Source organism: Microtus oregoni, unplaced genomic scaffold, assembly GCF_018167655.1.
Source record: "Microtus oregoni isolate MIOR12 unplaced genomic scaffold, Mior012 000073F_000, whole genome shotgun sequence".
Taxonomy (NCBI): Eukaryota; Metazoa; Chordata; class Mammalia; order Rodentia; family Cricetidae; genus Microtus; species Microtus oregoni.
Window position 1 is genome coordinate 1,418,329 of NW_024543980.1, and position 13,325 is coordinate 1,431,653.

Below are 13,325 nucleotides of genomic sequence, written 5' to 3' on the forward strand. Positions count from 1 at the left end.
CAGACTACTATACCCAGCCAAGCTTTCATTCACTATCAATGGAGAAAATAACATTTTGCAGGATAAAAACAAATTTAAACAATACGTAGCCACAAATCCAGCCTTACAGAAAGTAATAGAAGGAAAATCACAAACCAAGGAGTCCAACAATGACCACAATAACTCAGAAAACTAATGACCCTTCACCGGCACAACTCGAAGAAAGGAAACACACAAACTCTACAACCAAAAAAAAGAAAAAGTGACTGGAGTTCACAACCGCTGGTCATTAATATCACTTAATATGAATAGACTCAACTCACCTATAAAAAGGCACAGGCTACGAGATTGGATGCGAAAAGAGGACACAATATTCTGCTGTTTACAAGAAACACACCTCAAACACAAAGACAGACATCTACTCAGAGTAAAGGGCTAGGAAAAAGTTTATCAAGCACATGGACCTAAGAAACAAGCAGGTATGGCCATACTAATTTCTAACAAAGTTGACTTCAAACTTAAATCAATCAGAAGAGATGGAGAGGGACATTTTATACTCATTACAGGAACAATTCATCAGGATGAAGTCTCAAACCCAAATATCTATGCCCCTAATATAAAAGCACCCAATTATGTAAAAGAAACATTACTAAAACTCAAGGCAGTCATCAAACCACACACACTAATAGTAGGAGACTTCAACACTCCTCTCTCACCAATGGACAGGTCAATGAGACAGAAACATAAAAGAGAAATAAGAGGATTAATGGAGGTAATGAATCAAATGGATGTAACAGACATCTATAGAACATTCCACCCAAATAGGAAAGAATATACCTTCTTTTCTGCAGCTCATGGAAACTTCTCGAAAATTGACCAGATACTCAGCAACAAAGCAAACTTCCATGGCTACAAAAAATATTAGTAACCACCTGTGTCTTATCAGATCACCATGGATTAAAGTAAGAAATCAACAACAATGCTACCCCGAGAAAGCCTACAAACTCATGGAAACTGGACAGTCAACTATTGAACCACACCTGAATCAAGGAAGAAATAAAGAAAGAAATTAAAGTCTTTCTTGAATTCAATGAAAAGAAAGACTCAAAATACTCAAACTTATGGGACACTATGAAAGCAGTGCTAAGAGGAAATTTAATAGCACTAAGTGTCCACTTAAAGAAAATGGAAAAAGCACACATTGGAGACTTACCAGCCTACCTGAAAGCTCTAGAAAAAAAAAAAGAAGCAGACTCACCTAGGAAGAGTAGAAGACTGGAAATAATCAAACTGAGGGCTGAAATCAACAAAATAGAAACACAGAAAACAATCCAAAGAATCAATGAAACAAAAAGCTGGTCCTTGGAGAAAATCAACAAGATTGATAAACCCCTATCCAAACTAATCAAACGGTGGAGAGAGAATTCACAAATTAACAAGATCAGAAATGAAAAAGGGGACATAACCACAGACACAGAGGAAATTCAGAGAATCATTAGATCTTACTACAAAAGCCTGTATGCCACAAAATTGGAAAATGTAAAAGAAATGGACACTTTTTAGATAAATACCATATACCAAAGTTAAACCAGGACCAGGTGAACAATCTAAATAGACCTGTTAGTCGCGAAGAATAAGAAGTGGTTATCAAAAACCTCCCTACCAAAAAAGCCCAGGTCCAGACACTTTTAATGCAGAAGTCTACCAGAACTTCCAAGAAGACCTAAAACCTATACTCCTTAATGTATTTCACAATACAGAAACAGAAGAGTCATTGCCAAATTCGTTTTATGAAGGTACAGTCACTCTGATACCAAAACCACACAAAGACTCAACCAAGAAAGAGAATTACAGGCCTATCTCACTCATGAACATCGAGGCGAAAATCCTCAATAAAATACACGCAAACTGAATCCAAGAACACATTAGAAATATTATCCATTATGATCAAGTAGGCTTCATCCCAGGGATGCAGGGCTGGTTCTACATACAAAAATCTATCAATGTAATCCATCATATAAATAAATTGAAAGAAAAAAACATATGAACATTTCATTAGATGCTGAAAAAGCATTTGATAAAATTCAACATCCCTTTATGATAAAGTTCTTGGAGAGATTAGGGATACAAGGGTCATACCTAAATATAATAAAAGCTACCTACAGCAAGACGACAGCTAACATTTAATTAAATGGAGAAAAACCCAAAGCCATCCCACTAAAATCAGGAACACGACAAGGCTGTCTACTCTCTCCATACCTCTTCAATATAGTGCTTGAAGTTCTAGCAATAGCAATAACACAACATAAGGGGATCAAGGGGATTCGAATTGGAAAGGAAGAAGTGAAACTTTCATTATTTGCAGATGATATGATAGTATACATAAGTGACCCTAAATACTCCACCAAAGAACTCCTACAGCTGATAAACACCTTTAGTAGCATGGCAGGATACAAAATCAATTCCAAAAAATCAGTTGCCCTCCTATACACAAAGGATAAGGAAGCAGAGAGGGAAATCAGAGAAGCATCACCTTTCATGATAGCCACAAATAGCATAAAATATCTTGTGGTAACTCTAACCAAGGAAGTGAAGGATCTATTTGACAAGAACTTTAAGTCTTTGAAGAAATAAATTGAGGAGGATACCAGAAAATGGAAGGATCTCCCTTGCTCTTGGATTGGGAGGATCAACATAGTAAAAATGGCAATTCTACCAAGGGCAATTAATAGATTCAATGCAATCCCCATTAAGGTCCCATTAAAATTCTTACAGATCTTGGGAGGACAATAATATATATAAAAAAACTTTATATGAAAAAACAAAAAACCCAGGATAGCCAAAACAATCTTATACAATAAAGAAACTTCTGAAGACATTACCATGCCTGACTTCAAACTCTATTACAGAGCTACAGTTTTGAAAACAGCTTGGTATCAGCATAAAAACAGAGACTTTGACCAATGGAATCGAATAGAAGACCCGGATTTTAACCCACAAACCTATGAACACCTCATTTTCGATAAAGGAGCTAAAAGTTTACAATGGAAAAAAGAAAGCATCTTCAACAAATGGTTCTGGCATAACTGGATGTCACCCTGTAGAAAAATGAAAATAGATCCATATCTATCATGATGCTCAAAATTCAAATCCAAATGGATTAAAGACCTCAGTATCAATCTGAACACACTGAACGTGATAGAAGAGAAAGTGGGAAGTACTCTACAACAGATGGGCACAGGAGATCACTTCCTACTATAACCCCAGAAGCACAGACATTAAGGGCAACATTGAATAAATGGGACCTCCTGAAACCGAGAAGCTTCTGTAAAGCAAAGGACACTGTCACTAAGATAAAAAGGCAACCCACTTGTATGCAAAATTCAAGAAGTCCTTGTTTCTTACTGCTGAGTAGTACTCTAATATGTATATATTCCATACTTTCTTCATCCATTCTTACATTGTAGGGCATCTAGGTTGTTTGCAGGTTCTGGCTATCACAAACAATGCTTCTATGAACATCGTAGAGCATATACTTTTGTTGTATGATAAGGCCTCTCCTGGGTATATTCAAGAACAATGGCAATGGGTTTTTGATCCTACTGCACGCACTGGCTTTGTGGGAGCCTAGGCAGTTTGGATGCTCAACTTACTAGATCTGGATGGAGGTGGGGGTTCCTTGGACTTACCATAGGACAGGGAACCCTGATTGCTTTTCGGGCTGAGTGGGGAGGACTTAATTGGGGGAGGGGGAGGGAAATGGGAGGCTGTGGCGGGGAAGAGACAGAAATCTTTAATAAATAAATAAATTAATGAAAAAAAAATAAAAAATAAAATTAAGTACATGAAAAAAATAAACTGGGGTCTGTGAAAAAAAAGGCAACCCACTGACTAGGAGAAGATCTTCACTAACCCTGCAACAGACAAAGGTCTGATTTTCAAAATATATAAAGAACTCAAGAAACTATACTTTAAAATGCTAATTAACCCAATAAAAAATGGGGCACTGAACTGAACAGAGTGTTCTCAACAGAAGAAATTCAAATGGCCAAAAGACACTTAATGTCATGCCCAACCTCCTTAGCGATCAGGGAAATGCAAATCAAAACAACTTTGAGATATCATCTTATACCTGTCAGAATGGCTCAAATCAAAAACACCAATGATAACCTTTGCTGGAGAGGTTGTGAAATAAGGGGAACCCTCATCCATTGCTGGTGGGAATGCTAACTTGTGCAACCACTTTAGAAATCAGTGTGGCAGTTTCTCAGGAAACTCGGGATCAACCTACACTAGGATCCAGTAATACCACTCTTGGGAATATACCCAAGAGATGCCCTATCATATTACAAAAGCATTTGTTCAATTATGTTCATAGCAGCAGTATTTGTAATAGCCAGAACCTGGAAACAACCTAGATACCCTTCCATGGAAGAATGGATGAAGAAAGTTTGTAATATATACATATTAGAGTACTACTCAGCGTAAAAAAAAAAAAAAAAAAAAAAAAAAAAAAAAAACAATGACATCTTAAATCTTGCATGCAAATGGATGGAAATAGAAAACACTATCCTGAGTGAGGTAACCCAGACCCAAAAAGATGAACATGGGATGTACTCACTCATATTTGGTTTCTAGCCATAAATAAAGGACATTGAGCCTATAATTTGTGATCCTAGAGAAGGTAAATAAGAAGGTGAACCCATAGAAAAACATATAGTAATCCTCTTGGCTATGGGAAGTAGACAAGATTGCCGGGCAGAAACTGGGAACTTGGGGAGTGGGGTGGGATGGGGGTAAGGGGAAATGGGGAGAGAAAAGTGAGCAGGGGAGGATGGGGGGAACTTGGGGAAATAGGATGGTTGGGATAAAGGAAGGGTGGATATGGGAGCAAGGAAGTATATATCCTAATTTAGAGAGCCATCATAGAGTTGGCAAGAGACTTGACTCTAGAGGGGCTCCCAGGTGTCCAGGGAGATGTCCCCAGTTAGTTTTTTGGGCAACTGAGGAGAGGGAACCTGAAATTACCCTATCCGATAGCCATACTGATGAATATCTTGCATATCACCATAGAACCTTCATCTGTCGATGGATGGAGATAGAGACTGAGACCCAAATTGGAGCACTGGACTGAGCTCCCAAGGTCCAAATGAGGAACAGAAGGAGGTAGAACATGAGCAAGGAAGTCAGGTCCGTGAGGGGTGCATCTACCCACTGAGACAGTGGGGCTGATATATTGGGAGCTTACCAAGGCCCGCTGGACTGGGACTGAATAAGCATGGGATAAAACCAGACTCTCTGAACATGGTGGACAATGAGGGCTGATGAGAAGCCAAGGACAATGGTACTGGGTTTTGATCCTACTGCGTGAACTGGCTTTGTGGGAGCCTAGCCTGTTTGGATACTCACCTTCCTGGACCTGGATGGAGGGAAGAGAACCTTGGACTTCCCACAGGTCAGGGAACCCTGACTGCTCTTCAGACTGGAGAGTGAGGGGGAATGGAGTGGGGGGAGGGGAGAGAAATGGGGGGAGGCGGAGAAGAGTTCGAGGAGGGGGAGGGAAATGGGAGGCGGGGAGGAGGCAGAAATTTTTTCAATAAAAAAATTAAATAAATAAATAAATAAAAATAAAATCCGTAATTTAGTGGGTAAAATGCTTATCCCACAAGTGTGAAGGCTTGGGCTCTGATCCACAGAACACATGCATTCCAACATGGTAATGCATCTGTAATTCCAGCACTCCCATAGGAGGCTGAGACAGGATTCCCAGAAGCATATGAGCCAATTAGCCTGGCATATAAAGCAACAGCCAATAAGAGACTCTGTCTTAAACAAGGGAAAAAATGACAAGATTGCTCTCTACTATCCATATGTCACCATAACATGAACACCACCAAATTCACATACAAACATATGCACATGTGTGTGTGCACACACACACTGAGGTGGAGAAATTAAAAAAAAGATTCTTCAATAACCAATTAAGATTTAAGAGGTAGTGACACCAGGCACTTAGGTCCTTACCCACCACTTCAGTTTCTCTGTATTCTGATATTAACAGAAATTAATAAAGAAAAGTGGATTTAGTGATAGTTTACACAAACTAAGAAGAGAAAAGAAATTCTCTCCCTACTTGTAAAATCTATATTAAAACCACAAACAAGGACAAGATATAAATTTATATGTGAGACAATTCATCCTGACCTTTCTGAGAGGTAGTTCAGGACCTGACAGGGTTCCTTGTTCCTAGGTCCATTTTTTTTTTTGCTAGAAAAGGGCAAAAGTCACTCCTACCTCTTTTTTACTTGTATATATTTGGTTTGTATTCTGTCGTTGCTGTTCTTGTTTGAGGTTGGTTTCAAGTTCTGACTCCTGTATACCTGTCAGACATACTAATTTAGAAAGTGAAAAAAGGGTTTTTTCTGCTGGGTTCTTTGCTTGGGAACAGTTTTCTGCTCCTACACTGGGGCTGCCCAACCAGAGCTGTGAGTGCCTGCCTACCGGGCGGGCCTCAGGGACCCCCGAAAGGGAGCATGCGCACCTCCAGCTTTGGCGGCAGGGTGTCCTGTGTTCTACTCATCCCTGCACTGCCCCCCAAGTTCTCCCATTTGTCCACGGGTCATTGGACTACCAGGTGTCCATGTTTAGGTGCTAAGGACTTCCATCTGGACGGGCGTCTATGTTTCGGTGCTGAGGTGTTCCATCGGGACAGAACGGATCCTGCTTCTACACTGAAGAGATACAACCAGAGAGTCAGTCACAGCAAAGACTGGACCAAGACACCAGGCCTCTCCTGGCTCCATTTGAAGGAAGAGATGGGAAGGTGCCAATGCAAGAATTCCTCCAACAACCTGAAAGGCAACTTGACATCACCAGAATCCAGGGATCCTGAAACAAGAATTGTACACCCTACTCTAGAAGAATTAGAAGAAATCGACTCAAAAGTGAATTATATGAAAATAATAGAAGACCTTAAACAGGAGGTGAAAAACTGCCATAAACAATTAGAGATCACAAACAAAAAGGTAGAGGAAATGAATAAATAGCTCAAAGATACACTAGAAAACCAAGAGAAACAAGAAAAAGCAATCAAACAGGTAAGGGAAGCGGTTCAAGACTTGAAGAATGAAATGGAAGTAATGAAGAAAACACAAACCGAGGGAAGGATGGAGATGGAAAATCTGTGTAAACGAAGAGGAACTACAGAGACAAGTACTACCAACAGATTACAAGAGATAGAAGAAAGAATCTCAGACACTGAAGATACCATAGAGAAAATAAACACTCTGGTCAAAGAAAACAGCAAAACCAATGAATTCTCATCACAAAACATTCAGGAAATCTGGGACAAAATAAAAAGACCAAACCTAAGAATAATTGGGATAGAAGAAGGAGAAGTAAAGTTCAATGGTACAGAAAATATATTTAATAAAATTATAGAAGAAAACTTTCCCAACCTAAAGAAAGATATTCCTTTGAAGGTTCAAGAAGCATACAGAACACCAAATAGACTGGACCAAAAAAAAAAAAAAACAAAAAAAAAACATCTCCTCGTCATATAATAATCAAAACTCAAGGCACACAGAACAAAGAAAGAACATTAAGAGCTGCAAAGGAAAAAGACCAAGTTACTTATAAAGGTAAACCTGTCAGACTTACACCTGATTTCTCTATGGAAACAATGAAAGCCAGAATGTCCTGGATAGATGTAAGCAGAAACAAAGAGACCATGGATGCAAGCCCAGACTACTATACCCAGCCAAGCTTTCGTTCACTATAAATGGAAAAAACAAAATTTTACAGGATACAAACAAATTTAAACAATACGTAGCCACAAATCCAGCCTTACAGAAAGTAATAGAAGGAAAATCACAAACCAAGGAGTCCACCAATGACCTCAATAACTCAAACATCTAGAGACCCTTCACCAGCACAGCTCAAAGAAGGGAAACACACAAACTCTACTACTAAAAAAGTGACCAGAGTTAACAACCACTGATCATTAATATCACTTAATGTCAATGGACTCAACTCACCTATGAAAAGGCACAAGCTAAGAGATTGGATATGAAAACAGGATCCAACATTATGCTGTTTACAAGAAACACACCTTAACCACAAAGACAGGCACCTACTCAGAGTAAAGGGAGGGGAAAAGGTTTATCAAGCAAATGGACCCAAGAAACAAGCAGGTGTGGCCATACTAATTTCTAACAAAGTTGACTTCAAACTTAAATCAATCAGAAGAGATGGAGAGGGACATTTTATACTCATAACAGGAACAATTCATCAGGATGAAGTCTCAATCCTAAATATCTATGCCCCTAATATAAAAGCACCCAATTATATAAAAGAAACATTACTAAAACTCAAGGCAGTCATCAAACCGCACACACTAATAGTAGGAGACTTCAACACTCCTCTCTCACCAATGGACAGGTCAATCAGACAGAAACCTAACAGAGAAATAAGAGAATTAATGGAGGTAATGAATCAAATGGACTTAACAGACATCTATAGAAAATTCCACCAAAATAGGAAAGAATATACCTTCTTCTCTGCAGCTCATGGAAACTTCTCGAAAATTGACCACATACTTGGTAACAAAGCAAACTGCCACAGTTACAAAAAAATATGCGTAACCTCCTGTGTCTTATCAGATCACCATGGATTAAAGTTAGAATTCAACAACAATGCTACCTCCAGAAAGCCTACAAACTCATGGAAACTGGACAGTCAACTATTGAACCACACCTGAATCAAGGAAGAAATAAAGAAAGAAATTAAAGTCTTCCTTGAATTCAATGAAAATAAAGAAACAAGCTACTCAAACTTATGGGACACTATGAAAACAGTCCTAAGAGGAAAGTTCATGGCACTAAGTGCCCACTTAAAGAAAACAGAAAAAGCACACATTGGAGACTTAACAGCCCACCTGAAATCTCTAGAAATAAAAAGAAGCAGACTCACCTAGGAAGAGTAGAAGACTGGAAATAATCAAATTGAGGGCTGAAATCAACAAACAGAAACACAGAAAACAGTCCAAAGAATCAATGAAACAAAAAGCTGGTCCTTGGAGAAAATCAACAAGATTGATAAACCCCTATCCAAACTAATCAAATGGCAGAGAGAGAATATGCAAATCAATAGGATCAGAAATGAAAAGGGGGACATAACCACAGACACAGAGGAAATTCAGAGAATCGTTAGATCATACTCCAAAAGCCTGTATGCCCCAAAACTGGAAAATGTAAAAGAAATGGACACTTTCTAAGGTAAATACCATATACCAAAGTTAAACCAGGACCAGGTGAACAATCTAAATAGACCTGTCAGTCGTGAAGAATTAGAAGTGTTTATCAAAAACCTCCCTACCAAAAAAAGCCCAGGACCAGATGGTTTCATTGCAGAATTCTACAAGAAATTCCAAGAAGGTCTAATACCTATACTCCTTAATGTATTCCACAATATAGAAACAGAAGAGTCATTGCCGAATTCCTTTTTGAAGCTACAGTTACTCTGATACCAAAACCACACAAAGACTCAACCAAGAAAGAGAATTACAGGCCAATCTCACTCATGAATATCGATGCAAATCCTCAACAAAATACTGGCAAACCGTATCCAAGAACACATTAGAAAAATTATCCATTATGATCAAGGAGGCTCCATCACAGAAATGCAGGGCTGGTTCAACATACGAAAATCTATCAATGTAATCCATCATATAAATAAACTTAAAGAAAAAAAACATATGATCATTTCATCAGATGCTGAAAAAGCATTTGACAAAATTCAACATCCCTTTATGAAAAAACTCTTGGAGAGATTAGGGATACAAGGATCAATCCTAAATATAATAAAAGCTATATACAGCAAGCCGACAGCTAACATCAAATTAAACGGAGAGAAACTCAAAGCCATCCCACTAAACTCAGGAACACGACAAGGCTGTCCACTCTCGCCATACCTCTTCAATATAGTGCTTGAAGTTCTAGCAATAGCAATAAGACAGCATAATGGGATCAAGGGGATTCGAATTGGAAAGGAAGAAGTGAAACTTTCATTATTTGCAGATGATATGATAGTGTACATAAGCGACCCCAAAAACTCCACCAAAGAACTTTTACAGCTGATGAACAGCTTTAGCAATGTGGCAGGATACAAGATCAACTCCAAAAAATCAGTTGCCCTCTTATCCACAAAGGATATGGAAGCAGAGAGGGAAATCAGAGAAGCTTCACCTTTCACGATAGCCACAAACAACATATAATATCTTGTGGTAACTCTTACCAAGGAAGTGAAAGATCTATTTGAGAAGAACTTTAATGCATTGAAGAAACGAATTGAAGAGGATACCAGAAAATGGAAGGACCTCCCTTGCTCTTGGATTGGGAGGATCAACATAGTAAAAATGGCAATTCTACCAAAGGCAATTTATAGATTCAATGCAATCCTCATTAAGGTCCCATCAAAATTCTTCACAGATCTTGAGAGGACAATAATCAACTTTATATGGAAAAACTAAAACCCAGGATAGCCAAATCAATCCTATACAATAAAGCATCTTCTGGAGGTATTACCATCCCTGACTTCAGACTCTATTACAGAGCTACAGTAACGAAAACAGTGTGGTACTGGCATAAAAACAGAGAAGTCGACCAATGGAATCGTATAGAAGACCGGGATTTTAACCCACAAACCTATGAACACCTCATTTTTGATAAAGGAGCTAAAAGTATACAATGGAAGAAAGAAAGCATCTTCAACAAATGGTGCTGACACAACTGGATGTCAACCTGTAGAGGAATGAAAATAGACCCATATCTATCACCATGCACAAAACTCAAGTCCAAATGGATTAAAGACCTCAGTATCAGCCCGAATACACTGAACCTGATAGAAGAGAAAGTGGGAAATACCCTACAACAGATGGGCACAGGAGATCGCTTCCTAGGTATAAACCCAGCAGCACAGACATTAAGGGCAACATTGAATAAATGGGACCTACTAAAACTAAGAAGCTTCTGTAAAGCAAAGGACACTGTCACTAAGACACAAAGGCAACCTACTGACTGGGAGAAGATCTTCACCAACCCCGCAACAGACAAAGGTCTGATCTCCAAAATATATAGAGAACTCAAGAAACTAGACTTTAAAATGCTAATTAACCCAATTAAAAAATGGGGCACTGAACTGAACAGAGAATTCTCAACAGAAGAAATTCAAATGGCCAAAAGACACTTAAGGTCATGCTCAACATCCTTAGCAATCAGGGAAATGCAAATCAAAACAACTTTGAGATATCATCTTATACCTGTCAGAATGGCTAAAATCAAAAACACCAATGATAGCCTTTGCTGGAGACGCTGTGGAGGAAGGGGCAACCCTCATCCATTGCTGGTGGGAATGCAATCTTGTGCAACCACTTTGGAAATCAGTGTTTCGGTTTCTCAGGAAATTCGTGATCAACGTACCCCTTGACCCAGCAATACCACTCTTGGGAATATACCCAAGGGATGCCCTATCATATGACAAAAGCATTTGTTCAACTATGTTCATTGCAGTCTTATTTGTAATAGCCAAAACCTGGAAACAATCTAGATGTCCTTCAATGGAAGAATGGATGAAGAAAGTGTGGAATATATACACAGTAGTGTACTACGCTGCAGTAAAAAACAATGACTTCTCAAATTTTGCATGCAAATGGATGGAAATAGAAAACACTATCCTGAGTGAGGTAACCCAGACCCAAAAAGATGAACAGGGGTTGTACTCACTCATAATTTTTTTCTAGGAATAAATAAGGGTCACGGAGTCTACAATTGGTGAACCTAAAGAAGCTAAATAAGAAGGTGAACCCAAGGAAAAACATATAGTGATCCTCTTGGCTATGGGAAGTAGACAAAATTGCCGGGGAGAAAATTGGGATCTTGGGGGTGGGGTGGGATGGGGGTAAGGGGAGATGGGGCGAGAAAAGTGAGAAGGGGAGGATGGGGGGAACTTGGGGAAACAGGATGTTTGGGATAAAGGAAGGTTGGATAGGGGAGCACAGAAGCACAATTCTTAGTTAAGGGTTGGCAAGAGACTTGAACCTAGAGTGGCTCCCAGGAGCCCAAGGCGATGTCCCCAGTTAGTTCCTTTGGCAGCTGAGGGTAGGGAACCTGAAATGACCCTATCCTATAGCAATACTAACGAATATCTTGCATATCACCATCGAACCTTCATCTGGTGATGGATGGAGATAGAGACAGAGACCCACACTGGAGCACTGGACTGAGCTCCCAAGGTCCAAATGAGGAGCGGAAGGTGGAAGAAGATGAGCAAGGAAGTCAGGACCACGAGGGGTGCACCCACCCACTGAGACAGTGGGGCTGATCTATTGGGAGCCCACCAAGGCCAGATGGACTATAACTGAAAAAGCATGGGATAAAATCCGACTCTCTGAACATGGCAAACAATGAGGGCTGATGAGAAGCCAAGGACAATGGCACGGGGTTTTGATTCTACTTCATGTTCTGGCTTTGTGGGAGCCTAGCCAGTTTGGATGTTCACCTTCCTAGATATGGACAGATGGGGGAGGACCTAGGACTTTCCACAGGGCAGGGAACCCTGACTGCTCTTTGGACTGGAGAGGGAGGGGGAGAAGAGTGGGGGGAGGGGAAGAAGGGTGGGAGGTCTGGGACAGAAATGGGAGGCTGGGAGGAGGCTGAAACTTTTTTTTCTTTTTCTCAATAAAATAAAAAAAGAAAGTGAAAAAAGTCTAATAGCTAAAAGGGAGGGGCACAAATTAGAATTTAGAACACGTCCTCTCATGCCAAGGGCTTTAACACGGGGTCACAGTTGTCAAGTATAAAAGTATGTAGAAAAAATCAGAATATTATAGGCCATGTACCTACTCTGGAAATCACAAACTCTAAAACCAGAGCCAGTCCAACAGCCAAAGAAACAGGCAAGCTCTAACTAGAAAGCATGCCACACCAAGCCCTCCCCAAACTTGGGAGAAGACAGTCTTAGTTTTATTGATTGGTTTTGTTTTACTTTTATTTACTGCAATTAGATTTATATTGTGTGGGAAAGTAACAAAATTTTTATTTCAAACTGGGATGTAGATAATAAGCTTTATTTTTTCCAAAAACAGACTTATATATTCAATATTAGTTAAGGGTGTACTCATTGGTGTTTTTCTAAATATAAGTTAGCCATACACAGATATAAAAATGGGAGCGAAAACTTGTACAGGGTCTTTGAAAAACAGCATGGTGATTTCTCAGAAAATTAGGAAAAAATATACCTCAAGACCCAGCAAGAGTTAGACATGTGCTCAACTATGTACATAGCATTAT